This window comes from Bos indicus, chromosome 13, assembly GCF_029378745.1.
Source record: "Bos indicus isolate NIAB-ARS_2022 breed Sahiwal x Tharparkar chromosome 13, NIAB-ARS_B.indTharparkar_mat_pri_1.0, whole genome shotgun sequence".
In the NCBI taxonomy this organism is placed as follows: Eukaryota; Metazoa; Chordata; class Mammalia; order Artiodactyla; family Bovidae; genus Bos; species Bos indicus.
Genome location: NC_091772.1, coordinates 80,856,274 through 80,882,720, shown reverse-complemented (window position 1 = coordinate 80,882,720; position 26,447 = coordinate 80,856,274). Strand labels below are relative to the sequence as shown.

Genomic DNA, 26,447 nt, shown 5'->3' with positions numbered 1-26,447 from the left:
GGCTTTATTTGTAGAGAGTCGCACAGCAGGAAGAGAGATTATGGAGTATCAAATAAAGTCTTCCACTGATAGCTCAAAAATTATGTAAGCTCAGAAAATATAATGATTCTGAAATAATAGCAAATGGTGTTAGAATGGGAGATTTGGGAACTATTCTATTATTCTCAAACAGGTTTATGAAGACCTTGTGAGACAAGGCTGAAAGTGCCCTCTCGATCTTGTGCCTGTAATTTCTAATGCACTGTGATTTGTGGGTCCCCGTCATGAGATGCCAATTATACGTTTGATTTGTGGATGCAAAATGCTATTGGGAATGCATGCTTTCCTTTCTCAGAAAGGATTTAGGACCAGTAATTGCATAGGGAAAATGAAGGCATGAGAGAGCTGGTGGAAAGGGAATTGATAGGCAAATATCCATCAATTCCTGAGATGAGGAATGTGACTATTTATGCCCATGTACTTGTTTTCTGCACCTGGCCTTTTCAGAGCCACGTGGATAAAATGCAACCAAAGTTGTACCAAAGCAAGAGATGTTTGGTCTTAGATTTGCATGGGCTGCACGATGTCAGTGCAGTAGTTTCCCTGTGGGCTTCTATCTCCCCTCTCAGTGCAGGTGGGTACTTGGGAGAATTCCCCAGTGCAGTGGCTCTATTTCCATCCACCAGTGATAATACTTGATAAAGGGGTGATCAAGCATGGGAGGTCTCTCCTGTGAGAGAGGGAGAGAGGAGAGACGGGGTATTATTAGAAGGAAAGTGCCTACAGTCAGGAACTCCACGGGCTTCAAAGACTGAACATGAAGAGTATTTTTTTTTCCAGATTTTTATTTATTTTCCAAAATTAGTTTTTTTTTTATTGAACTGTAGTTGATTTACAATATTGTGTTAGTTTCTGGAGTACAGCAAAATGATTTCGTTATATGCATTTATATATATATACACACACACACACACACACACACACACCTTTTTAGATTATTTCCTGCCTGAGGTTATTACAGGATATTGAACATACTTCCCTGTGCTGCACAGTAGCCCCCTGTTGGTCACCTGTCTCACGTGTGCGAGTGCGTGTATGTGAATCCCGTGCCTCTGATTTGTCCTTTCTCAATTCCCCTTTGGTGACCGGCAGTTTGTTTTCTGTGCCTCTGAGTCTGTTTCAGTTTTGTGAATAAGTTCATTTGTATTATTTTTAGACTCCACCTACAGTGAGATCACTTACCACTTGGTTTTCTCTGTCTGACTCACTTCTCTTGGTATAAACCCTGGATCCATCCATGTTGCTGCAAAGGGCCATATTTCATTCTTTTTTGTGGCTTACTAGTATTTCATTGTGTGTGTATTCCGTGTATGTATATGGACCACACTGAAGATGAAGAATATTTGTTGAGTAAATATTCTCTCTAAATACATTCTTTCATTTGTATCAATATCCGTATGAAGTAGGAACTATTATTATTTTCATTTCACAGATGCAGAAACTGAGGCTCTGAAGTTAAGAAATGTTTCCAAGGCCACCAAGTTAGCATTGCAAGACCATGCCTGAACTCAACCTCTGTGATGAGAGAATCCATGGTCTTTACCACCAGCCTCCACTCTCTTTTTATTACCAATCTAATACTCCGGGAGTTGGCGATGGACAGGGAGGCCTGGCATGCTGTGATTCATGGGGTCGCAAAGAGCTGGACACGACTGAGCGACTGAACTGAACTGAACTGAATGGATAAGAAAACTTTGCAGAGAGCCAAAGGTTAAAGGTTAAGCAGTGAGACTTCCTTGAGACGTCTCTGAATTGATAACCACCTCCGAGGGGAGAATTCTGGGAATAATGGAGGCGAGAGGCCATGATTTTCAGGGTCTATCGTGAGACAAGAGGAAATGTAGACACTCAGCCTCCCACTGGGTTTGCGGTCGTGCTCACTCATTTCTGTTGACATTGGTGTTGAGCCTTTCCTCCCTAGCAAGTGGGTTTTTCATTCAACTGGTATTGCTGGTCTCTAGTTCCATAAATTGATTTGCAGGAAAAAAAGCTTCTGAATCCAGACAAACAATCATTAATAAGTGATCACCACCGGCAAGAAAACCCTGTGGTGTGCGAGTGCCGAGTCACTTCAGTCGTGTCCGACTCTGCCACCCCACGGACTGTGGCCCACAGGCTCCTCTGTCCGTGGGCTTCTCCAGGCAAGGATACTGGAGTGGGCTGCTGTGCGCTCCTCCACGGGATCTTCCCAACCCAGGGATTGAGCCCCAGTCTCTTACGTCTCCTGCATTGGCAAGCGGGCTCTTTACGACTCATAAAGCCCCAGAAAACTCTAGCTTAGAACAACTGAATGAGATAGCCCCACCCCATTCTCGCTGCATTTTTGTTTTTCTGGACTAGTTTGTATGTTTGCAAAAACAGTCATACCATTAAGCTGAAGGAGAAGGTCCATTCACAACATCAATAAATGACTTGTTACAGAGCCAAGCGAAATACTCCAAAGAATCAGGCAAATTTTGCCCATAATGCAGAGTCACTTTTGAAAGTTAAAAGGGCTCTCCTACTCATACTTCGGGAGGATACAGATTGGCCAGGACTGTTCCAGGTTAAGACACGTAGTCTCCTCACCCGTGAGTGAGAGAATCACCAAAACGAAGCGTCCACACCCACACGTGGAGCTGGGGAAGACACCGAGGCGGGCAGGAGGGCCACTGCTCGTTGCTCTTGGCTAATGACTGCCAGGCTGTATTCACCTCACTATTTCCAGTGCCTAGCCCGAGGCCTGACTAGTCGCTCAGTTGTGTCCGACTCTTCGCGACCCCGTGGACTGTAGCCCACCAGGCTCTTCTGTCCATGGAGTTCTCCAGGCAAGAATACTGAAGGGGGTTGCCATTCCCTTCTCCAGGGGATTTTCCCAACCCAGGGATCGAACCAGGGTCTCCTGCATTGCAGGTGGATTCTTTACCATCTGAGCCACCAGAGAAGCCTGGCACTTAATAGGAAGTTGGGAAATAATTCATATTATGTTGTGTGTGTGCTGAAAAAATACATGCAATCAGGGACAGGCATTTGCACACACACACACACACACACACACACACACAGAGACCACAGACAATCTGCCTGGCCAATATAGCCACTTTCACACAAGGAGAAAAGGAGTGTGTGTGTGTGGTTTTTTTTTTTTTTTTTGAGTGTTCTTTTTTAATGCTGACATTTGGAAGCTGAGCTTTCCAGCCCAGCTCAACTTCACAGTCTACTATGTCCTTCTAAATGGATTCCCCAGAAGAAAAGTCGAAGACAGCAAATGCCTCCCCCACAATACAGATAAAATTTTCTGCTTAATTAGGCATTGACATGTTTACTATAACCTTTACAGAAGAGTAAGTCGTGCTGAGAGACCCTTTTTGTCTGTTTTCTTCTGCAGAACAGACTCAATCTCATGCACCCGATAAAGTAACACATTGAAAAGCCTCATAAAAAAAAAATGCCAAAGCATCTATCAGAGTAAGTGTGTTTGAACAATGGCTAGGGGTTCCAGGGAGTTTTACAAAACACATTTTAATATTATACATTGAAGACTGTTCACTTAAGTGGCTTTGTTTGCCATCGGCAGCTGAGAGGAGAGAGAGGGGAGACAGGCAGAGTGTGGGTGATCGGGGTGTGTAATGAGTGTCTGTCTCTCTCTGTATTGATGAGATTTGTTTAATAAGATTGCATCATGTGCAAATCTTGGTAAAGTGGATTAGTTGACTTTATTCCTGGCAAGTTTATTCCTATGAATACTTATTTAGCTAAGATGATGATCACAATGATGCCGAGGCCCAAAGAGAAAGGCCTGTTCTCTGCAGAGCCTCCCTGTGGATTCTGGGTTGAAGGTCAAACTTTCTGGGGGCAAACATCTCGCTTTCCAACCTAAATGTCTAATTTCATCCCTTACCACTGCCTGACAGTGGCCACTCGAAGTGTCCATGCTGCCAGGACAGCTGATTCATGAGCACACTCAGCTCCGTGTCTAGAAACTCTCTGGTCCAGAGAACTCTCTTCCGCTCCCTCGGTCACTGCTCTCACTGCTCTGCGACTACCGTTCTTTCCAGCGACTAAGTGGCCTTCCTGCTCCCACTTCTCCCAGGCTGTTTTCCAGAGAACTAACTGCTAGAACAGGCTTCCCAGGTGGCACAAGTGGTAAAGAACCCATCTGCCAACGCAGGGGGGCTTCCCTCGTGGCTCAGATGGTAAAGAATCCTCCTACGATGCAGGAGAGCTGGGTTCGTTCCCTGGGTCTACCTACTCTAGTATTCTTGCCTGGAGAATCCCATGGACAGAGGAGCCTGGCGGGTTACGGTCCAGAGAGTCGCACAGAGTCAGACACGATGGAAGCAACTTAGCACGCCAAAGCATGAGACTCAGGAGATGCAGTTTTGATCCCTGGGTCAGGAAGATTCCCCTAGAGAAGGAAATGGCTCCCCACCCAAGTACTCTTGCCTGGGAATCCCATGGACAGAGGAGCCTGGTGGGTGACAGTGCATGGGGTTGCAAAGGAGTCAGACACACCCTATCTCACACACACACACACACAGACACACACACACACACAACTGCTAGAATATTCCTTATTAAAGATCAGATCAGATCAGATCAGTCACTCAGTCGTGTCCGACTCTTTTCGACCCTATGAATTGCAGCACGCCAGGCCTCCCTGTCCATCACCAACTCCTGGAGTTCACTGAGACTGACGTCCATCGAGTCAGTGATGCCATCCAGCCATCTCATCCTCTGTCGTTCCCTTCTCCTCCTGCCGCCAATCCCTCCCAGCATCAGAGTCTTTTCCAATGAGTCAACTCTTTGCATCAGGTGGCCAAAGTACTCAAGTTTCAGCTTTAGCATCATTCCTTCCAAAGAAATCCCAGGGCTGATCTCCTTCAGAATGGACTGGTTGGATCTCCTTGAAGTCCAAGGGATTCTCAAGAGTCTTCTCCAACACCACAGTTCAAAAGCATCAATTCTTCGGCACTCAACTTCTTCAGTCCAACTCTCACATCCATACATGACCACAGGAAAAACCATAACCTTGACTAGATGAACCTTTGTTGGCAAAGTAATGTCTCTGCTTTTTAATATGCTATCTAGGTTGGTCATAACTTTCCTTCCAAGGAGTAAGCATCTTTTAATTTCATGGCTGCAGTCACCATCTGTAGTGATTTTGGAGCCCCCCAAAATAAAGTCTGACACTGTTTCCACTGTTTCCCCATCTATTTCCCATGAAGTGATGGGACCAGATGCCATGATCTTCGTTTTCTGAATGTTGAGCTTTAAGCCAACTTTTTCACTCTCCACTTTCACTTTCATCAAGAGGCTTTTGAGTTCCTCTTCACTTTCTGCCATAAGGGTGGTGTCATCTGCATATCTGAGGTTATTGATATTTCTCCCAGCAATCTTGATTCCAGCTTGTGTTTCTTCCAGTCTAGCATTTCTCATGATGTACTCTGCATATAAGTTAAATAAACAGGGTGACAATATACAGCCTTGACGAACTCCTTTTCCTATTTGGAACCAGTTTGTTGTTCCATGTCCAGTTCTAACTGTTGCTTCCTGACCTGCATACAAATTTCTCAAGAGGCAGGTCAGGTGGTCTGGTATTCCCATCTCTTTCAGAATTTTCCATAGTTTATAGTGATGCACACAGTCAAAGGCTTTGGCATAGTCAAGAAAGCAGAAATAGATGTTTTTCTGGAACTCTCTTGCTTTTTCCATGATCCAGTGGATGTTGGCAATTTGATCTCTGGTTCCTCCGCCTTTTCTAAAACCAGCTTGAACATCAGGAAGTTCACGGTTCACATATTGCTGAAGCCTGGTTTGGAGAATTTTGAGCATTACTTTACTAGCGTGTGAGATGAGTGCAATTGTGCGGTAGTTTGAGCATTCTTTGGCATTGTCTTTCTTTGGGATTGGAATGAAAACTGACCCTTTCCAGTCCTGTGGCCACTGCTGAGTTTTCCAAATTTGCTGGCATATTGAGTGCAGCACTTTCACAGCATCATCTTTCAGGATTTGAAAGAGCTCCACTGGAATTCCATCACCTCCACTAGCTTTGTTCATAGTGATGCTTTCTAAAGCCCACTTGACTTCACATTCCAGGATGTCTGGCTCTAGGTCAGTGATCACACCATCATGATTATCTGGGTCATGAAGATCTTTTTTGTACAGTTCTTCTGTGTATTCTTGCCATCTCTTCTTAATATCTTCTGCTTCTGTTAGGTCCATACCATTTCTGTCCTTTATCAAGCTCATCTTTGCATGAAATGTTCCTTTGGTATCTCTGATTTTCTTGAAGAGATCCCTAGTCTTTCCCATTCTGTTGTTTTCCTCTATTTCTTTGCATTGATCGCTGAAGAAGGCTTTCTTATCTCTTCTTGCTTATTCTTTGAAACTCTGCATTCAGATGTTTATATCTTTCCTTTTCCCCTTTGCTTTTCGCTTCTCTTCTTTTCACAGCTATTTGTAAGGCCTCCCCAGACAGCCACTTTGCTTTTTTGCATTTCTTTTCCATGGGGATGGTCTTGATCCCTGTCTCCTGTACAATGTTACGAACCTCATTCCATAGTTCATCAGGCACTCTGTCTATCAGATCTAGGCCCTTAAATCTATTTTTCACTTCCACTGCATAATCATAAGGGCTTTGATTTAGGTCATACTTGAATGGTCTAGTGGTTTTCCCTACTTGCTTCAATTTAAGTCTGAATTTGGCAATAAGGAGTTCATGGTCTGAGCCACAGTCAGCTCCTGGTCTTGTTTTTGCTGACTGTATAGAGCTTCTCCATCTTTGGCTGCAAAGAATATAATCAATCTGATTTCGGTGTTGACCATCTGGTGATGTCCATGTATAGAGTCTTCTCTTGTGTTGTTGGAAGAGGGTGTTTGTTATGACCAGTGCATTTTCTTGGCAAAACTCTATTAGTCTTTGCCCTGCTTCATTCCATATTCCAAGGCCAAATTTGCCTGTTATTAAAGATATTAGTAAGCAACTGGCTGTTGTAACTCCTGCAAGTCTTTCTGTTGCATTGCATTTATTATAAATAAATTATAATAAAATTCAAACCCTTTGCCTGGAGTCTGAGGGCTTGCAGGATTTGGCAGCTACGTTTTTGCTTTATCACCCAGTACTCTTGCCTCGCCCTCTGTGTCTGTAGGACAACAACCCACTTGCTCCTTCTTGCATCTGCCAATCTCTCCTCAACTGTGACTCTTTGCAATTGCAGGTTTCTCTGCTTAGAAAGCTCTTCCTCTATGGCAGTTGGTTGCTTTTCATGCTTTAGAATTCAGCTCAAATGGCCCCTTCTGGGAGAGGCCCTCCCTGACCAGTCACTCTTTCTCTGTGTAACTCTAGAGCATATAACCTATTCACTGAAAGCACCATGGCACTGACCATACTCTGAAATCATCTTGAGGGCTTGTTTATTGATTGATTATGTTTTCTCACTAAATGTAAAGATAGACTATCTGTCTCCTTGAAGACAGAGACCTTGCTTCTCCCCACACTCAGATCATATCCTGGCACTGAAAGATGTCCACAAGTTATCTAAGTGAATGAACAAATAGATAGATCATACAATGAAAGGGGATTAGTCCGGTCGCAATCTCTGTCTCTACTTCTCAGCAATGCAGGCAGCGCCTGTGATGGGTAAATCTCCCCACCCCACCGCCCAATCTAGATCAGATGTGAATTACAACCATTCTGATCAACTTTCCTCAATAATAAAACCAGAGAGACCCCACAAATCATCTTTTCAGAGCATACCAGCCACCTAAATTCTTCTTGCCAGAAATCCCAGAAATGCCAGAAAGCTGTGGATTGCAGCTTTTTAAGTATGAAGACGGCAAATAAGCATCAAGACTGCAAAACACCAGAAAATACACTTATCGGGAGCAGATTTTGATTCAAAAAAGAATCACACAACTTTGAAAGTATGAGTAGTTTTTGTCACAGATAAAACTCTTTATCTGTTCTATGATATATATATTACACAAATATTAGCCTGGTCTTCTCCCAAATTCTTGATGGAAAAGGGGACAGATGGCATTAGAAAAATACACTATACAAGCTGCAAACTTTTTACTCTATCAATAGACGGGTAAAATTTGGGAACAAATCCTTAAATTTTAGACATTTCCTTTTAAATCAAACGTTAAAAAAACAAAAGGGAAACAATTTAAAAAATACCACCTCAGTTGTTCCAAAAACCTGTAGTCAGAATGGTTCAAATAAAATTGTGCAAAATAATTCATGGGCAGCAGGATGTGAGACACCAGACTTTCGCTAGGCATCCATTTTTGTAGTTGCTTTGAAAATCCACAATGGAGTGTTTACCGGAAAAGCACTGACAGCTTTCAAAGCAGCAGAAGAGGTTGAAGAGTTATAACCTGAGACGATTATAAAACTCAAGAAGGTTGATTTTTTAAAGTGAAACTAGAATTCAACCAAGACCTCATTTAAAAACATACCCCGTGGTGACAGGATCGTTTTCGCCAACCCACCCCACTAAATGACAGTTTAAAATCACAAGAAGATTCCACAGTGTGCAGGGCAGATGTAAATGAGGGGATCGCAGGAATTTCTGGCTGAGGACCCAGTCGGTACACGAAAGGATGACACGGAGGGAGGCTTCCCTGTCACGAGCCTCCAGTGTTCTGGTGACTGTGGTCTAGAAGTCTGTTAACATGTATATTATTATTGGCACTAATTGGCACTCGTGTTGGCAGGCTGAGTAAAGGAGATGGAGGATTTACTGTTCAAGGAGGCTGAGCCCCTTTCAGTAGGGACTAGGCCCAGAGGGAGGGCCGTGCTGAGCGGCTCAGTCTGCTTTGTGTCCCAGGAGGTGGTCAGCTACAGGGCTACGGGATCCTTGACACCATTTCTGAACAGAGACCTGACTTTACAGAGAATCCAGATATCACAAGGCTTAGCCTCCCTCCCACCCAGAGAAATCTAAGTGCAGGCATATTTCTAAACAGAGACATTTTCAATTCAATTTTCATATAGATTTTTATTCCTGCCATACTACACAGAACTCATTAACATAAGCGTGGCTTGTGTGTGCAAATTGAGAGAGCAGGGCTGGTTCTTTCCTCCATCTGAACATCAGGACCGAACACACAGAGCTCTTTGTTTAAAGGGATATTGAAGATGGAGTGGTTTGATGGCAGGAGGCTTCTCCTGGACCCAGAAGTGCTTTATAGAGATGGATGGAGAGCTTTCTGAAGGTCATCAAAACAAGAACATCTCTCTTCTTATTTCCTGCAGACGTTTGGCTAATTGGAATATTTTATATGCCCAATGGATATATATCAGGTGGGGTCTGTATGAGCAAACAGTCCACTTACTCACTGGACTCTTGTTATAGATACTTTCTAGGGCCGTCATCACAGCTCTTTGGACTGTAAAGCTGTTTCCAAATCATGTTCTGTGATTTTCTCCACTTCTTGGTCTTCAGCAAAAAGGACTAAGCTCATTTAAATCAGAGAAAGTGGATGCTCCGTCATCCTTTTGTGGTTCATCTGTTTACTCATTTTATCAAGAAATATTTATTTCACTGCTAACACAAGTAACATACTTTAGTAAAATTGCACAGGGACTTCCATCACATTGGCTCTCCAGTGGCCCAGGAGAGTAGAGAGCTGAGTTACAGACAGAAGTTGGGCGTGGGTTTGGGGAGGAAAAGGTCATGAGAAGGTCATGCATTACTGGAGGAAGGTAGGTAACTTAAATGGGCAGAGTAGACCAGATGGGAGAAAAACAGTCCTGAGTTGCAAAGGTACGTAGCGCTGGCCCTCAGTTGGATAGACACAGAGACATTGCGAGTCATTGGAAAGTCCAAGCCACATTGAAAAGAGTACAGCTGCTGCTCAAGGAACAACCATGGGGTCCAGGGTGGTCTGAAATTTTGTTTGGCCAACCATGTGGAAGAAACCAAATGTGTGTAGGACCCGTCCGTCTGCAAGCTCTAAACCAAAGGAATCAGGGGAAGCGAAGAGTTCAAAAATGCGGCACGCTCTTCTGGTACTTTCTTATACCATCTCTTTGACCTTGATTCTCTATCAATTCCAAATAGAAGTAACCATCCTAAGCCTGCCTGCTGCTGCTGCTGCTGCTAAGTCGAGTCAGTCTGTGTGACCCCATAGATGGCAGCCCACCAGGCTCCCCTGTCCCTGGGATTCTCCAGGCAAGAACACTGGAGTGGGTTGCCATTTCCTTCTCCAATGCATGAAAGTGAAAAGTGAAAGGGAAGTCGCTCAGTCGTGTCCGACTTTTAGTGACCCCACGGACTACAGCCTACCCGGCTCCTCTGTCCATGGGATTTTCCAGGCAAGAGTACTGGAGTGGGGTGCCATTGCCACCTCTTAGCATTTTGTTAGGACAAGGGAGGAAATGGAGGAGAAAGTGTATCATAAACCTTTGCTACTCAAAGGATGGTCCTTGGATGAGCTGCAGCATCACTTGGGAACTCGCTAGAAATGCAGACTCTCAGGCCTATCGAATAAGAATCATTTAACAAGATCCCTGGGGGATCCATAGGCTCAAGAAAGTTTGAGAAGTCTTATTGCGAGACTGTAAATTAGGAGCCAGATAATTGGCAAGCTACTTCTCTCTGCCTATGTTCCTATGTGTATGGGGGTACCAGTTTAGGAAAGAGAATACAGCTTTGAAAGTTCCAACCCCTTCTTCTTTCTAGGGACCAAAAGATGAAATACCTGTGGCTTAGACAACTGCTTCCGGTAACACAGGGAAAAACTCAGCAAGAAAAAAAAGAATAAAATCCACTAATTCAAAGACTGATCAGTTAATGAGAAGATAGAATGGCCCACTGGTTGTGGGATGAGGCTGGGCTCAGTTCAGATCTGCCAGTTACTGTTTAAATGTGGTCACAGGAAAGTTACTGAGACTTTCAGAGGCTCAGCTTCCTCATCCATAAAATAAGAACAAGAATAGTATTTGTGGGGCTGCCCGGTGGCTCAGTGGTAAAGAATCCCCCTGCCAATGCAGTAGAAGCAAGAGATGAGGGTTTGATCCCTGGGTCGGGAAGATCCCCTGGAGGAGGAAATGGCAACCGACTCCAGTATTCTTGTCTGGGAAATCCCATGGACAGAGGAGCCTGGGGGGCTACAGTCCACAGGGTCACAGAGACTTGTCAGCACATACGGAGTATTTGCCTCCTAGGCTAGTTAGGAATATCAAACACGACGAAGTATGCAGCACACCAAGGCTGTAGGAATACCTTCTGACTCCCAGGCCCGTTGTAGGCACTCGATAAACACTGAACCTCCTCATCACCCATCCAAGCCCACACACAGCTGAAAGCAGCCGACTCTGCTTTCTTTGTTGTTGCTGTTTTCGTTGATGTTCAGTCACTAAGTCGAGTCTGACTCTTGTGACCCCATGGACTGCAGTACTCCAGGCTTCCCTGTCCTCCACCATCTCCTAGAGTTTGCCGAAATTTGTGCCATTGAGTCAGTGATGCCATCCAACCGTCTCACCCTCTGCCGCCCTCTTGTCTTTTTGCCTTCAATCTTTCCCAGCATCAGGGTCTTTTCCTATGAGTCAGCTCTTTGCATCAGATGTCCCTAAATCCTCTTCCAAACCAACAGCTTTTAGATGATATCTGCATTAGATATGAACTGGCCTTACATGTGTCATACATAAGAAAAGAGTTTGCTCTACTTTGGGTTTGTTACTTAATATTAAATCATTCATATAAGGAGCCAGTGGTATGTATGCTGGGAACTTCCACAGAACTGATGTGCAGACATCAAATGGCAAGTTATTAGGTCATTACCCATAATGATAATGTCTGCAATCTTCAAGAAATAAAGCAACCCACCATTTGAGCAAAAAGGTCTTTGTTGGAGGCCTTGGGCTTTGCAATGAGACAGATGACTAATGCTCAAAGCAGAAGGTCTCCTAAAAAAATACTTTATATTCAGCTACCTAGAATTTCAGTTTGGCATGTGTTATTATTGGGAAATATCCTGGTGACAATTTTAAAAAGCAGAGTGAGAAAATATTCATGGAGAAGGGTGAGAAGGGGGCCACTTCATAAGATTTCTGATAGTTCCAGCTTAGAAACCATTATCCCTATATTATCCCCACACCAAGAGAGCATAAATCAGGAGCAGGGGATAAAGTAAAGGGAAATGAAATAGAGACAATGAAACTACACAACAGGACTGAGACTTTCCTTGCAATTTCTGAGTTTTAGGCTTCGACTTTTCAAGTGATACCAAGTGTGTTCAGCCAAATGTACATACTGATTCTCTATACATTTTCCCCCACATAGGGCTATATAAACGGGTATCCCCGGTGGCTCAGCAGTAAAGAATCTGCCTGCCACGTAGGAGACTTGCAGGAGATGTGGGTTTGATCCCTGGGTCAGGAAGATCCTCTGGAGTAGGAAATGGAAACCCACTCCAGTACTCTTGCCTCAGAAACCCTGTGGACAGAGGAGCCTGGTGGGCTGCAGTCCACGGGGTTGCAAAGAGTCGGGCATGACTGAGGGACTCAGTGACAACAGCAGCGTATATACAGTTTTTTGCAAGACTGGAAAGTTTGGAGGGGTTTTGTGGCTTTATTGCCAAGAAAAGGGACAGTAAATCACTGTCCAGAATGACCTTCAGAAACTATATGAAGCCGATGCGCCATCTGTATTTTTTCAGATGTGCATTCCCATTTTACTTGAAATAACACCATTAGCGCAGCCTTCCCACGGAGCTAGAAGGTGATCCTGTTTCCCTCTTGCCTGGCTTCAAGTCAAACATCTTTTCTTTTTTTTGGCAAATGCTGTTCCTTTCTCTGAAATATTTCATGCAGATAATGGATAATGACCACTTCTCATTGCCTTTTCTCGAAAACGTCTAACTGCATTAGCCAAGAACAGACAAATTTTAACCTGCTTCTTTTGCTAAGTTCATGGCTGTGACCACTTCCTGTTAAGAAAGAGAGAAGAAGGCTCACTGTCCCTTCAGAGAAGCTAAATTGGCAATGTCAGCGAGCGATCTGGCCTTTGCTTCTCTGGTGAAGTCTTTGCTGTCTCTAGAATCACAGGAGTCCAAGGTGGAAAGACCTTTCATGTCTATGAGCAGTGATTAAGTCAAGGCGTTCCTAGCCCTGGTATTCTTCAATTCTGTGATTAATGGCTCAGATACGGACCTTCCAACTCTTCTCTTTCCTGGTGGAGTCTCCCCAGTGTGATCGCTGTGACCAGCCTGGCTAGGAGGACCACAGTGGTTAGAATTTCCTCCCATTTCTCTCATTCCTGGGTGTGAGCAGGGTTTCCACACTGCCTTACATTGCCTCAAAGCCCTCCATTTGACTTCTGTTTATTTTACACGAGGCAGATCAAGAACACATTCCCCGTAAAAATATAGACATTCTCTTATCTCATCACTGCACTTCAAGGTGAATGAGCTTATTAGCTGGTTCCTGTAGAAGAAAGTTCAGCTGAAGCTCTGATATTTTGGCCACCCGATGAGAAGAGCCGACTCACTGGAAAAGACCCCTGATGCTGGGAAAGATTGAAGGCAGGAGGAGAAGGGAGCAGCAGAGGGTGAGATGGTTAGATAGCATCACCGACTCAACGGACACAAATCTGAGCAAACTTCGGGAGTTAGCAAAGGACAGGGAAGTCTGGTGGGCTGTAGTCCATGGGGTTGCGAAGAGCTGGACACGACTTAGCAACTGAACGACGGCAAAAATAGAAGAACGTGTGGCCCTAAGAGCCAGCTGGGTCACCATCACACTTTAACCCAAGGGTTCTCAACCGGGGGACATCTGTGCCTTTAGACAAGGTCTGGAGACATCTTTGGTTGTTACAGCTGGCGGTTAGAGGGCGGAGAGGCCAGGGATGCTGCTAAACCACCCCGCCGCCGCCTACCCCACCGGACAGCCCCTCACAGCAAAGAAATACTCAGTCCCAGATGTCAATAGTCACGAAGTGCCGTAAGGTCAGGGTTGGCAGTGAAGCAAGGGGCTCTATGGAGAACACTCTGGGGAGGGTGAACACTGGCAGGAACGGGAGACGAAGCACAGACGGTACCCTCCCAGCTGTCATAACACAGGGCTGGAGCACAGACGTCTGGGGCAAGCCTGCCCGGGTTCAAGTCCCGCCTCAGCCAGAGCATACACTGTCATCTGCAGCAGACCCACAGGCTCTGCGGGTCTCCTCTCTCTTCTGTAACCTGGAGGAAACAACGGGACCAGCCTTAAAGCCGACCGTGAGAGCCGAGACAACTGAGGGGCGCTCAGAACGCCCGGTAACAGAAGCGCTCGGCGTGCGTTCCCTCTCACTAGTGTTACGAGAGCAAAGGCGTCATCGTGGAGAGCCACGTCTTGAGCTGGATTTCTCAGGGTTTTTTGTATTTACCCTTTCAAGTGGTGACTGAAAAAATAAACAAAACACAAAACAACAATCCATCAGACTCCTAGCAGTATTCTCAATCCATTCCTTCTGGGTTCACTTAAATCCCCTTATCGGATTGAGCACGTTTATAGTGCAGGAAACAAACAAACAAGTTAATGATGAAAAGGATTAGCTTTTCTAAATAACTCCGGTAACTCTGTCAAATAAATCCTGACCTATTTCGGTTCTTAATTAACTAGGCTAGCTTTTACAGGAGGCAACTTATATGAAACAGCGAGTCTGATCTGAGGCCAAACCCCGCTGGACAGTTGGATGAAGCAGTTCTTGGAAATGGCCCAAATGCCGGGAGATACAGAGGTAGCTGATCTTTTTGAATCAACAGTTTGAATAATCTAATGGAAAATTCTCCAAGGTTTTCTGACCCTTTAAAAAAAATTATTTATTTATATTAATTGGAGGAAAATGACAATACATCAGTATGAATCGGCCACAGGCCGACACGTGGCCCCGCCCTCCAGAGCCCCGCCCCTCCCTCCCGAGCCCCGCTCTGCCCCTGGGCACCGGCTGTCAGGGCACCGGCTCTGGGTTCCCTTCACCAGACCTCACACTCCCGCTGGCCGGCTGTTCTACACAAGACGGTGCGTCTGTTTCAAGGCTGTTCCCTCGAATCGCCCCACCCTCTCCTCCTCCCACGGTGTCCAGAAGCCTGCTCTTATGTCTGTGTGTCCTTGGCTGCCCTTCACGTAGGACTGTTAGTACGGTCTCTTTAGATGCCACGTCTGTGTGTCAGTATACGATATTTGACCCTTTGATTGAAGGCTGGGGCTGGTTTGTCAAGGCTTGGTATCTTTCCTCTGTCTCTGCCTACAAAGGAGATAGGTAAATAGAAAAGGTTCAAGGTCACTGTGTCAGCACACTTCCTGCCTGGACAGTGATACCAAACTGGTCATCGTCCCAGGAGAGGAACGGGGCTGAGGATGAAAGACTTTGGGGTCTAGTGTTCTCCAAAGGCGACCACAGGCGCACGGCTCATGATGCATCCACGGTCCTGTCCTGGACACGCTGGCCTGTGTTTTGTCTGTTTCATGTATTTTCCTCTGCTTTGAAAGTCTTCTAAGGCCAGTTTTCTGCACTGCCCAAATCACTTCTACAAAATCAGAATTCTCTTAAAAATAATAATGTACACGTATTTTTTCTTAACAACAACAAAAAGGCAGTATTCGGCTAATTGGTTAGTTAATTTGCTTTTCAGTGTAAAGGATCATTCTTCTCTTCCTGCAGAAAAACAAACAAACAAAAAGAACCAGAGCTTTGTGACCTGGAGGAGGATGAATTATTAGCAAAGAATCTTCGTATATGCAGCCTCTAAGACCTTTGACCGACTATTCGGAGATGATAACGGGAATTAGCCATTGTCTCTAGAGTTTCAAAGAGTTCATTGGCTGCCTTTCCAGGCCCTGCTAATTTTCTGTTATTTGTGTGTGTGCACTCAGTTGCTCAGCTATATCCGACTCTTTGTGACCCCCGAGGACTGTAGCCTGCCAGGCCCCTCTGCCCTGGAATTTTCCAGGCAAGAATACTGGAGTGGGATGCCATTTCCTACTCCAGGGATCGAACCTGCCTCTCCTGTGTCTCCTTTACCACTAGTGCCACTTGGGAAGCCAGTGTTACTTACAAACATTTAAAAATGAAGTTTTCTTGGGCATTTCTGGAAAGATCATCAGTGTCCAGGATATATCACTGCAGTGTGGTTGTCTCCTAACCTATCAAGTATGGGTGGAATTGGCGTCACCAGGACTGTGTGGGGCCCTGATTTGTCTAAGCCAATCATGTCCAAGTATTGGATTATTTAGGTAATTCAGGCCTAAAGCAAGCCAGTAGGCAATAGGCAGTCTCAGAGTCTTGCTTATATAGAACAGCTGTGTGCCTAGTCACTCAGTTGTGTCTGACTCTTTGACCCCATGGACTGTAGCCTGCCAGGCTCCTTTGTCCGTGGGGATTCTCAAAGGCAAGAATACTGGAGTGGGTTGCCACGCCCTCCTCATATAGAACAGCAGAGACAACATTTTCCTGAGGAAGGGCCCAGCCCCCAAGTACACACGGAATCATAGACTCATACTGGCACCTAGCACTTCTCATCAGTGGTACCCAACTTATTCTGGATGACTCAGCTGGGGTGATTTTGCTCCCTGGGGATGTTGGCAGGGCTGCTGCTGAACATCCCAGAGTGCACAGAAAAGCCTCCGCAACAAAGAATGATCTGGCTTAAAAGGCAATAGCCCCAAGAACTGGAAGACCTAGTGTGAGAAATCTTTCGCCCAAGTTTGAACATGAGGCTCCCAAATGCAAGAGCTTATTCTCCTTGCTCATTGCTGCAGGCTCAGTGCCAAGAACACTTCCTGAGGTAACTATTGTCAAAGTTCTTGGCAACAGTGACTTCCCTATGGTCCAGTGGTTTAAGAATCCACCTGGGCTTCCCTGGTGGCTTAGCTTGGTAAAGAATCTGCCTGCAATGCAGGAGACCCAGGTTCTATCCCTGGGTGGGGAAGATCCCCTGGAGAAGGAAATGACAACCCACCCCAGTATTCCCTTGCCTGGAGAATTCTGTGAACAGAGGAGTTGGGCAGGTTACAGTCCATGGGATCACAAACAGCTGGACACATCTGTGCGACTTTCACTTTAGCCAATGCAGGGGACACGGTTTGATCGCTGGTCCTGGAAGATTCCATGTGCCTCGAAGCAACAACACCCGAGTGCCACAGCTACCGAGTCTGTGCTCTAGAGTCCATGCTCTTCAACAAAAGAAGCCACTGCAATGAGAATCCCAAGCACCGCAACAAAGAATAGCCCCTGCTTTCCGCAACTGGAGAAAGTCCGCATGCAGCAACAAAAATCCAGTGCAGCCAATAAAATCAACTGATCAATCAATCGATCAATTAATTAAGAAAAAAGTTCTTGAGGTTTTTGTCAGAGTGTCATCCATTTCCCACTGGTGGGGGTGCTTTGTCCTTTAATCACCCCCTCTGCTTTTGCAATTTAGGTGAGTTATTTGCTGAAATCATCTCCCCCCTTCATGTTAGAGTAGGTAGCATGGCTGACTTTATTTTTTAAGGCTTATGATCAGTTTGGAACTCATGTAAGAATAACATCAGCAGGTCCAGGAGGAATCAATCTGCTGTCTCCCAGGCACATTGGGGAGAAGCCAGCAGGACACAGTCTAGTCTTGGGGAGATTAATTTACTGAGACTCCAGCACATGCAGACGGCTTTCCAACAAGAATAATCCAGATAGCATGTGTGTATGTGTTCAAATATCTGACATTTTGTCTAAAGAGCAGAGAGGTAAAACAAAAACATGAGAACTTTTTTCTTTCCCTTTTTGGCATTCCATGTTTGTTTGTTGTTTAGTATGAGCAGATGACCCCAGCTAGGCCAATCAGAATCCATGGAATATGAACTCTGACCCCACGACACAAGAATGGAAAATGGTTGGAGCGGATCGCTCTTGACAATGGCATCAAGCAGAGATCGCCCTTTGACTGTGTCCCTGAGATCTTCAGAAGCCCATTGGCTGCTCCGCTTTCAGTGAGACACTCCATACGTCTTCGAGCAAATTCCTTATTTTGACTTGAATTAGCCAGAGAGAATATTTGTGGCTTGCAAATCAAGCCCTTACTGTCTAATGGATGGTGCACAACACATACATTGAATTCAAGGATGAATTTGTGCTAACTCTAACAATGGTTTCTTTGTATGTAGAATAAAAGAAGCTCAGACTGTTGGTGGCATTGCCTGGCATTCAGTAGAGGGTAGTTTCAATGTTCACAGACACTTGGGCAGACCATAAAGAGATAATAATGAGAGCATCCTATTTCTAGAAACCAAGAATTTCCCTCCAAAACCAGGGTCCCCTCCATCCAGATGTACATTTTTCCATAGAGCCTGGCTCTTTGTATAGGTCTGCTTTGAAAGTGCTTTTTAGAAACATATCATCCCCCAGTGACTTGAATGTACCCGTCTAGGGTACGTTTCCAGCGCTCACAGTCTATTGTATCAATAATCTGCATATTTAAGAGTCCCTACATGCTCATTGAGACGATAGATGGGGCTGGTACAGTCTACTGGGTCAAAAATCTGCTTTAAATAGTCTATATACACAGTCGGTTGAGTAAATAACAGCATTTTCAAAAAGCCCCTAAATATATAATAACATGATAAATCGTGTCAGCTCCTGAAAATGCAGGCTTGCTACTGCTGATCAGGAAAATGATGTGCGATTTAACAAGCCACTTACAAATGATCTCATCTTTTCCAGCTGTGGGAGCATTGTCTTTGCCTTGGCTATTTTTCTCATATGTAGAGAAGAGGAACCCAAACACACACACACACACACACACACACACACACACACAGAGGCCTATATGCATCCTCAATACCGTCTTGCACAAATAAACTGGATTTGGATCAGTGGTCCAGATGTAGGCAGTTAAGGAGTGAAGGCCAGTGTGCAAGGTTCTTCCTACTTGGGTTTGGAGAGTTCACCCATCCCTCAGCTGTGGATGATTCAGAGTTAAGCTGGGCTCCAAATGTACAAAAACAGTTGTGCTTAAATAAAATAGAAGCATTGATTTTGAGACCTCCGTCTGACCTCATTTTGTTGGGAAGATGACTTTTCCTATAGCACTTCATTAGAAACCTGTTTGCTTATAAAATGCTTCTGTGTGTACCGTATTCTCGTGAAAAGCAACCCCGTGGACTATGCCGTCCATGGAATTCTCCAGGCCAGAATACTGGAGTGGGTAGCTGTTCCCTGCTCCAGGGGATCTTCCCAACCCAGGGATCTAACCCAAGTCTCCCGTGTGGCATGGGGAATTCTTTACTGGCTGAGCCCCCAGGGAAGCCCGTTATCGTATTCAAATAGCTCCCAGTTAGTAAGTGCTTTACATGTATGGTTTTGTTTTAACCTTATGCTCCATGGATGGGGGTGACATTATTAGTTCCATTTTCAAAGACAGAGGAATCTTAGGCTTCAAGAAATTAAATGACTTTCTTGAGGTCACATATCAGATGTTGGTAGACTCCGACTTTGAACTGAGCATGTGAGTCTCCAGAGCCATCGCCCTCTTGTGGCTGTTAGTTTCAGCTCAAACGCACGTCCATGCCTGTTTTCAACTGTGTCCTGCTTTGATCTGGTGTGTATGGCCAGGTGTGTGTCTCTGCTATAATGATACACATTCCTTGACGAATCTTGCATTCTGCAAAACCTTGCATCACAATGATAGCGCTTAAAGCAAAAATAAGATTAGGGTAGACTAGTTCAAAACTAAGCAAGTAGGTATCCAGAATGTAACCCAGCAAAACCATACTAACAATACCAGCCCAGTTAAAAACACTTGTTAAATTCATAACAAATAAAACAACACTACAGCAAAGAATCTGGGCTGGATGAAGCATAAGCTTCATCGATTCAAGATGCGAGAGAAAATCTTGATGCGGAATCAGGATTGTGAGAGAAATGTCAATAACCTCAGATACTCAGATGGCACTACCCTTTGGGCTTCCCTGGTGGCACAGCTGGTAAAGAATCCGCCTGCAGTGCAGGAGACCAGGTTTCAATCCCTGGGTTGGGAAGATCCCTGGAGAAGGGAAAGGCTACCCACTCCAGTGCTCTGGCCTAGAGAATTTCATGGACTGTATACTCCATGGGATCACAAAGAGTCAGATACCACCGAGCGACTTTCACTTTCACTTTATGGCAGAAAGTGAAGAGAAACTAAAGAGCCTCCTGATAAAAGGGGAAATGGAGAGTGAAAAAGCTGGCTTAAAACTCAACATTCAAAAAACTAAGATCATAGTGTAGGGTCCTGTCACTTCGTGGCAAATAGATGGGGAAATGTGGAAACAGTGACAGACTTTATTTTCTTGGGCTCCAGAATCACTGCAGATGGTGACTGCAGTGTGGAATTAAAAGATGCTTACTCCTTGGAAGAGAAGCTATGACCAACCTAGACAGCATATTCAAAAGCAGAGACATTACTTTGCCAACAAAGGTCCGTCTAGTCAAAGCTGTGGTTTTTCCAGTGGTCATGGATGGATGTGAGAGCTGGACCATTAAGAAAGTTGAGCACCAAAGAACTGATGCTTTTGAACTGTGGTGTTGGAGAAGACTCTTGAGAGTCCCTTGGATTGCAAGGAGATCCAACCAGTCCATCCTAAAGGAGATCAGTCCTGAATATTCATTGGAAGGACTGATGCTGAAGCTGAAGCTCCTATACTTTGGCCACCTGATAGGAAGAACTGCTGCTGCTGCTAAGTCACTTCAGTCGTGTCCAACTCTGTGCGACCCCATAGATGGCAGCCCACCAGGCTCCCCCATCCCTGGGATTCTCCAGGCAAGAACACTGGAGTGGGTTGCCATTTCCTTCTCCAATGCATGAAAGTGAAAAGTGAAAGGGAAGTCGCTCAGTCGTGTCCGACTCTTCGTGACCCCATGGACTGCAGCCCACAAGGCTCCTCCGCCCATGGGATTTTCCAGGCAAGAGTACTGGAGTGGGGTGCCATTGCCTTCTCCAGATGGGAAGAACTAACTCATTGGAAAAGACCCTGATGCTGGGAAAGATTGAGGGCAGGAGGAGAGGGGAACGACAGAGGATGAGATGGTTGGATGGCATCATTGACTCAATGGACATGAGTTTGAGCAAGCTCCAGGAGTTCGTGATGGACAGGAAAGCCTGGTGTGCTGCAGTCCATGGGGTCGCAAAGAGACACAACAGAGCAACTGAACTGAACTGAACAGCAAATAAAGGACTTTACTTTGTAAACAATGAAGTGATTGTAGATGACTAGAAATAAATTGATGGAATTAGTAAGATGGTGGGGTTATAGAAGGTTGAAATTTTAAAAGACTGCAGTGCATGCAGGCGTGCTCAGTCATGCCTGACTCTTTGTGACCCCATGGACTGTAGCCCGCCAGGGTCCTCCGTCCATGCGATTCTCCAGGCAAGAATACTGGAGTGGGCTGCCATTTCTTCCTCCAAGGGATCTTCTCAACCCACGTCTCGTGCATCTTGTGACAGTTTGGACTTCTAAGGCTGACCATCTGAGCCAAAAGGAAGTCGATGGGACTCCTATGAACCGAACACATTCTCTGTGGCTTTCCGCATTCAATGGTTAGTGAACTTCACGTCTGGCTGCTGTTACTTAGTGTTGCTAAACAATAAAGTGTTGGGAAAACTTACATGTGAATGGATGTGGCGTCCTCATTATATACACATCATTGACCGATTTACCAATCAGGAGTGAGCTAATTGGCTCAGGAAATATGAGTTGTAACAGAGCAGACTTTATTAGATCTTTCATCCTTAGACCTTTCATGTTAACTAACCCAGTTACTAAAATCCTGGGCACCTCACCAATAAAATCTTAGCGTTGCATTCATTACTCAAGCAAACCAACCTAAAGTAAAGATGATAAATCTGAATATCTTCCAGACTACAGAATTAGCAGCTTATGAAATGTCTTGTTTCTTGGGGAGATATGAAGAAAGAACTTCCCTTGTATATCTTCAAGCATCTACTGTATGCCTGTTAGAGTATGAAGTATTGGGTGTGGGTTTTATTTTGGAAATAATCCTGTTAATAGGCATCTCTACATCTGTCTTAAATGGGGGCGATTTGAGGCTAACAGAAGAGATACAAATGGGTCTCTGGGAGAAATTAGCCAGACAGATAGGAAACCCCAGACCCGGGCATCCTCCCCTTCACCATTCTGCAATGAGCTGCATGCTAAGTTGCTTCAGTCATGTCTGACTCTTTGCAACCTTGTGGACCACAGCCCTCCAGGCTCCTCTGTCCGTGGGATTTCCCAAGGAAGAATACTGGCGTGGGTTGCCATTTCCTCCTCCAGGGGATCTTCCCGACCCAGGGATTGAACCCGTGTCTCTTCCTGTCTGCTGCCTTGGCAGGTGGGTTTTTAGCACTAGCGCCACCTGGGAAGCCCGCTCTGGAAAGAGGAAGCAAGTTACAAATCGCACTCCCAGGGGATGGAAAGTGAAAAACGGCCTCAATCTGGGCTACCTACAGTCAATTCCTAACACTCTCAGCAGTCAGAATGAAAGATACATCAGATCACGTCACTTCCCTGCTCAACACCCCAAGGGAAATTCATCTTACTCACGGAGAAAGTCAACCTTCTTACCACGGCCCTCAGATTTATGGGCCCGTGTAGCCGCCATTCCACCTCTCCCCCTTCTCCCTTTCCTCCCTTTCTGGGTTTTCCACTCCGGTCTTGTCGGCCTCTCTGCTGTTTCCCAACCAAACCGGGAGCCTTGCGTCTGAGGCCTCTGTGCTCGCCTTTCCCTCTGTACTTTGCTCTGCCTGCTGTTTGCTGCCGTTGTCATTGTTTAGTCGCTAAGTCATGTCTGACTCTTTGTACCCCCATGGACTGTAGCCTGCCAGGCTCCTCTGTCCATGGGATTCTTCAGGCAAGAATATTGGAGTGGGTTGCCATTTACTCCTCCAGGGGAGCTTCTTGACTCAGGGATCGAACCCGCATACATTCTTTACATCTGAGCTACCAGGGAAGCTCTGACTTGCTGTAAGTCTGTGCTTAACAGCAGTTTCCTCCTGGAGCTTACTCGGATGGCTCTGTCGAAATTGCAACCGGTCTCCTACTCTCTCAAGTTCCCAGTTCCTCCACTCTGCCCTGCTTACCTCTTTCCACAGCGCGTACCCCTGACGCTGTAGAACTGACGCCTCTGTTCTGTCTGTTGTTCATTGTGAGCTTTCTTTACTGTTTGTCGGCTCCTTAGGACAGGGGTCTTTGTCTGTGACTCCATGCTGTAGTGTGAGCGTCTAGAGGTGGCGCCTGGCACGTGGCGGGTGCCAAGTAAACACTCACTGAAGGATCAATGGCCACGCAGGGAACCCTGTGCGTTTTGAACTCGGGGCTTCCCAGGTGGCTCAGTGGTAAAGAATCCACCTGCCATTGCAGGAGACGCAGGTAACTCGGGTTCAGTCCCTGGGTCAGGAAGATCCCCTGGAGGAGGAATTGGTAACCCACGACAGTATTCTTGCCTGGAAAATCCCAAGGACAGAGGAGCCTGGTGGGCTGTGGTCCATGGGGTGGCAACTGAGCGACTCAGCATGCAGGCATGTGCATTTTCAGCTTTACAAAGTGAGTGAGACTTACCCACTCACCGTACCCTTTCTGGGCTGCTGTGGGTTCCTCCTACATTCTATCTTCAGGTAAACAGTGTCCCCAGGAACTAGCCTTGAGTCCCAGATTTTCAACATTTGCTCAGTATAATAGCCTTTAAAAAAATCTAGTGAGGTTCTATATCTAGGAGTAAATTCAACAGCTGAGGCTGCTGCTAAGTCGCTTCAGTCGTGTCCGACCCTGTGCAACCCCATAGACGGCAGCCCACCAGGCTCCCCCGTCCCTGGGATTCTCCAGGCAAGAGTACTGGAGTGGGGTGCCATTGCCTTCTCTGAAATTCAACAGCAGAAACACAAAAATCCCTGCTGCAAAGTTAGACATGCCTCTTAATTGGAAAAATTCTTAATGGGTCCATTCTTTCAGTTGGGTTGAACCTACAGCCACATGGACTGCAGGCTTCTTAATATGTTTTCAAAAGTTACTTAAGCCAGAGGTTTAAAGACCTAATTGTTTGGAAGAAAGTTCCAAAACACGTTCGTTTATTGCACCCATATTTCTGGCCCTGTGATACTGAAAGTGAGGTGAAGGTGAAAGTGAGTCAGTCGTGTCCCACTCTTTGCTACTCCATGGTCTATACAGTCCGTGGAATTCTCCAGGCCAGAACATGGGAATGGGTAGCCTTTCCCTTCTCCAGGGGATCTTCCCAACCCAGGGATGGAACCCAGTCCCTGGTTTCAGGATACATGGAGTCTGTGATGTGAATAAACTCTTTTTCCTTTGTTAGCATTGAAACTATTTAATAACATCAGGATTTACACTGAAGGGTCTCTCTCACTGGAAGTCCCTCTTCACTCTCTCTCTAAAGCAGCAAGAACTGAGTCTGCCCATCTGAACAAACAGAGCAATTCATTGGTTGAGAGGAAAAAGATCCCAGCTCGAACATTTACTAGCTGTGTGTTCTTAGGCAATTTGCTGAAGCTTTCCAACTCTCCATTTCCTCGTCTGTAAAATGGGGATAATTAGAGTACCATCCAAATATGGCTGTTGAAAGGCTTTAATGAAAAAATGCTACTTTTTCTTGAATTCTTTTTCTGTCTCCAACTCATCTTTCCGGTTTCCATATAAAGACCCTTGGAGGATCTTCCCAGACCCCCTGGTGAGTAAGGATCACCTTGTAGACAGCCTTATGAGATTCTTCTCTTGTGGTTTCCATCAAACTTGCAATCAAACAAGTATACATGTAATTGTTAAATTCTGGACTCTGTGATTTAGCCTCCATTAGGATTAGGATATTGTGTCTCATACATTGCTGTATCTTCAGCATTTTTTCAGGGAACCTGGAGCATAGGACATACCTTACAAACAGCATTTAATTGATTCTAAGACCTTTCTTTTATATTTTAACATCTCAGAAATTAGGGTCAAGCTTTAATCAATGCTGTCTTAAAATGGCTGCCAGGGGGGCAGTCGGAAGATATTTCAGGAATGCCTTAACCAATTTATGTGGCTTATCTTTTCCTTTTTCATATAAACACAGGAGTGTCAAATTATAAAAATCTTGAAAAAAATAAATTTCAAAGAGTCTCTCAGTAAATATAAAATAGAAATTCTAAGTGCTAGGAAGAGAGCAATGGGTCCTGGTTTAATTATAAACATTTTTTTTCCCCTCAGTGGTACAAACATAAGCAGCACAGTTTCGTGAATGGCCTCAGATTAAAACCAGTAACTGCTGAATGAATGACAACGATAAAAGAGCTTCGCACAGTTCCTGGCACATGGAAACTGCTCCTTAACTTACTGTGCTATTACGATTTTTAGGATCTGGCTAATTCAGTATTTAAAACAACACTAACATTTTCACTTGGGCTTCCCAGGTGGTACTAGTGGTAAAGACCTTGCCTGCAACGCAGGAGACACGAGAGATGCAGGGTGGTCCCTGGGTTTGTAAGATCCCCCGGAGGAGGAAATGGCGACACACTCCAGTATTCCTGCCTGGAAAATCCCACGGAGAGAGGAGCCTGGTAGGCTACAGTCCATAGGGTTTTCAACACTTGGACACGACTGAAGTGAGAGTAGGTAGGTAATATTTTTACTTAATGGTTATATATCTTTGTTATATATCTAAGTTTTGGCAGAAATGTTCAACAATGGAATCTTTCGGTTAGGTTAATTCAGTCTCAGCTAGAACTGTGATCCTTGTTGCAACTATGATTAGTCTTTTCCTCTTGACTGTAGGCTCCTCGGAGCCCAATCTAAGCAGTCTGGGTGTCCTTGTTTCCACAAAGCCTGGAGCGTGGTGGGCTGAATAAATGTTACATGACTAATTAAAAAAAACCAAAACAACAAAACCCAAGAGCGTGGATTACTGGAGCTCAGGGTCCTGAGGATGACTGCAGAGTGAGACTTCCCGCGCTGCAGGGAAGGCAGAAAGGCAGAAACGTCGCTCAGTACCTGCACGGCTTGATCGTGTTTCCTACGTTTGCCCTCTAGCCCCGGTTCCCAGGGATGCACCACACATGATTAAAACATTCAAGCGCATTTGACTGAACTTTCAAATTGTAAAGCTTGCCACGCCTTCACTGAGAGCGAGACACAGTTAGTGGGTGAGTGTGCATTTCTCTGGCCTTCCCAGGCAGTTCAGTGGTGAAGAATCTGCCTGCCAATGCAGGAGACACAGGAGAGGTGGGTTCAATCCCTGGGTCAGCAAGACCCCCTGGAGGAGGAACTGACAATCCACTCAAGTATTCTTGCCTGAAAAATCCCATGGAGAGAGGAGCTTGGCGGGCTACAGTCCATGTGGTCACAAGAGTCGGACACGACTGAGTGACTGAGCACACACGCACTGTATTTCTCTACATTTTCCTGTAAAAGTTGGTGATCACATATCTGCTGAGGATCCTAT

General features: G+C 45.3%; 1 protein-coding gene across 3 annotated transcripts in view; it reads right to left on the bottom strand.

Annotated features, from left to right (window-relative positions):
- The window catches only part of TSHZ2 (teashirt zinc finger homeobox 2), a 496,921-nt gene that overhangs the window by 208,882 nt on the left and 261,592 nt on the right, over positions 1–26,447 (bottom strand). The window lies entirely within an intron of this gene.